The sequence below is a fragment of the Microcaecilia unicolor genome, chromosome 14, assembly GCF_901765095.1.
Source record: "Microcaecilia unicolor chromosome 14, aMicUni1.1, whole genome shotgun sequence".
Classification (NCBI taxonomy): domain Eukaryota; kingdom Metazoa; phylum Chordata; class Amphibia; order Gymnophiona; family Siphonopidae; genus Microcaecilia; species Microcaecilia unicolor.
In genome coordinates this window covers 32,113,773-32,116,638 of record NC_044044.1, presented here as the reverse complement: position 1 = coordinate 32,116,638, position 2,866 = coordinate 32,113,773, and positions in this window count along the sequence as shown.

The window sequence follows — 2,866 nt, the reverse complement described above, 5'->3', positions numbered from 1 at the left end:
AATTATCTATAAGAGGATGATATTAATAAACTTCAAAAACATTTTTCTAGGTTTTTTAGAAGTAAAATCATGAAATAGAACTTTTTATAACTGAGGTTCAGAAAGTCACTGCACAGCTGGAGTTATTTATTGGTGAAGAACACTTTCCAAAAACTGAGGTTTTGCTGGAGTAATGTACGCTGGGAGTCTACTTTGCGTTTTTCTAAGACACGGAAGAGGTAAGAGCATTCAAAGACTAGGACCTTGCAACTGATTCTTCATCGGAAACTGCTCTGATAAGGTAATAATACCCAGGCTTCTCCACTACGATATCAAGACTCACTCCAATATTAGAGGACTTCTGAAAACTACTTTTGCTGATTTTGATTGAATTTACCACTTGGCCCTGAACTACTAGACTGACACTGTCCTTTCCTATCCTTGGGTTGTGCATCAATGTATTGATAACAAGATCAAGTACAAAGAAAACAGGTCAAGTTCTTGAGCTTGAAAAATAGAGGTACATGACATCAACCTTAGGGGTAATAGGACACCCTATGAGGTTAGGCTGTTCTTTCGTTCTTTTGTTGACAACACGATTTTTTTAGACTATTCATCCCGCCCTTGGAAAAGATATTAGTTATTTATTAATTTTTTCACCATGATATTTCATTACATTTGTCCTTCTGATGGTTTTGCATACTGTATTTTCTTTTTTGATTAGATTACTGAGTTGTATGTGTCTTGAAGAGCTAATCTGTATAAGACAAGCCATTCTTCTGAATTAGGCTTCTAGTGTTCTCTTGGGGGGAATCAGAAGACCTCAGTGGGGGTCCTTCCATCCTTTCCAAGTCAGGCTACTTTCTAGGGTAAATAAATATTGTTCAGTCTCACTGTTCAGTCTGCTGTTTCCACATCCTCACCCTCCTTCTCCCTTCCTTCAGATTTCTTATATACTCCTTTCAAATCTTACAAGAAATGGAATTGGAAAACAGAGAAAAGGACTGTTAAGCCCAATTAAGAGAAACTGTTTCATTTTTAGAAACTCGGGTATAAAGGCTATGAAATATTCTATTGTAGATCTGACATCTCTTCATGGAAGTACTTGGCTAATTGGTCAGAAGAACGCACGGCTGTAAAATTAGAGATGGAAGATTAGGGTGATTGAATAAAAAAACCTTTATCATGTCCTGTTACAACTTCATCCAGACTGCTGTTTATTAATAAAAGTGAGATATCATAGCACCACTGCCATCCAACAGGAACATCAGATGAGGACTCCCAGTCATCTTGAATCTACTTAGCAGGAACATTGACACCCAGGGCAAATTTTAAAAGGTATTTTGTTGAAGCATTAATTGATGCCTCATTGATCTTCTGATATTCTCTTTCCTTGCTCTAGTTTTCTGTTATTAGTTTTCTGATTTGTATTTGTTGTGTCTTTTCTTTCTTCTTTAGTAAACCATGAGTACGTGGGAATTGCAGAGGAGAAACCAAACCCAGGTCACAGAGTTTATCATTCTGGGGATTTCAGATTACCCAGATCTTCAGATTCTGCTCTTCATTGTGTTTCTGTTTATCTACTTGGTCACCTTAATTGGAAATCTTACTATTTTGACACTGATGTGCTTTGATTCACGCCTCCACACGCCCATGTACTTCTTCCTCAGCAATCTGGCCATCCTGGATTTGTGTTTAACTTCCTGCACTATCCCAAAAATGCTGTCAATTTTCCTAATGAATAACAAAGGCATTTCTTTCTTGGGGTGCATGACCCAGCTCTATCTACTTATGTCCTTCACCGGGGTGGAGTTCTATCTTCTCACTGCCATGGCCTATGACCGTTACGTGGCCATCTGTAACCCCTTACGCTACTCAATCATCATGAACAAGAGGGTCTGCGCCCTGCTATCTGTCATTTCTTGGGTTGGTGGGTTTTTGGATGTCCTCCCACATGGTTTGTCTATTTCTCATTTCTCTTTCTGTGGGCACAATATGATCAACCATCTGTTCTGTGATTTCCAGGCAATTCTGATGATCTTGTGCAGTGATACTTCTGTCCTTAAACTGCTGATGAACACCCTAGATGTGGGTTTGGCCTTGGTGTCTCTTGTCCTCATCCTGACATCCTACAGCCACATCTTTTATTCCATATTGAAAATGCAATCGGTGAAGGGGAGACACAAAGCCTTCTCCACCTGCTCATCCCACCTAATAATTGTTAGTATGTACTCTGGGACAGTATTTTTTGTGTATGCGAGACCCATGTCAAAGAGTTTAAGTTCAGTTGATAAACTCTTAGATGCGTCATATAATACTGTGATCCCCATGTTGAATCCCATCATTTATAGCCTAAGGAATAAAGACATTAAAGCTGCCCTGAAGAAGGTAATGCAATGGAGAACAAGCAGTTAAGACACTGGATCATTACATGTAGGAATCTGATACTTAGTAGTGAAAGATTTAAAATCAATGGGGTAAATATTTACCCCGTGGAAGTGAGCGTTTTGCTTCCCAAGCCCTCCAGACCACCACCCCAAGATGTGAATATTTAACTCTTTCCACTGCTTTGTACTTTATCTGAAGACATTAGCATGTGTGTGCCTACATATGTACATTAATAAAGAAAATACCGGTTAAGTAAGGGTGTATGTTACTGCTTGATGTAGGTGCTTTCTTATTAAATTACTCTTGATGAGGCTAATTTTAAAAAAGATTTTTCATATGCAAAACTTTTGTATATTGCTAATAAAGAGCTGAACAGAAATGTTCAATGACAGAAGTACTTCAACATAGTCTGCTTGTAGCCATTGCAAAGGGAAGCATTTCAGCTGACTTGCAAGATACATGTTTACATTATTAAAAATGTGCACACATGCATAGGGTA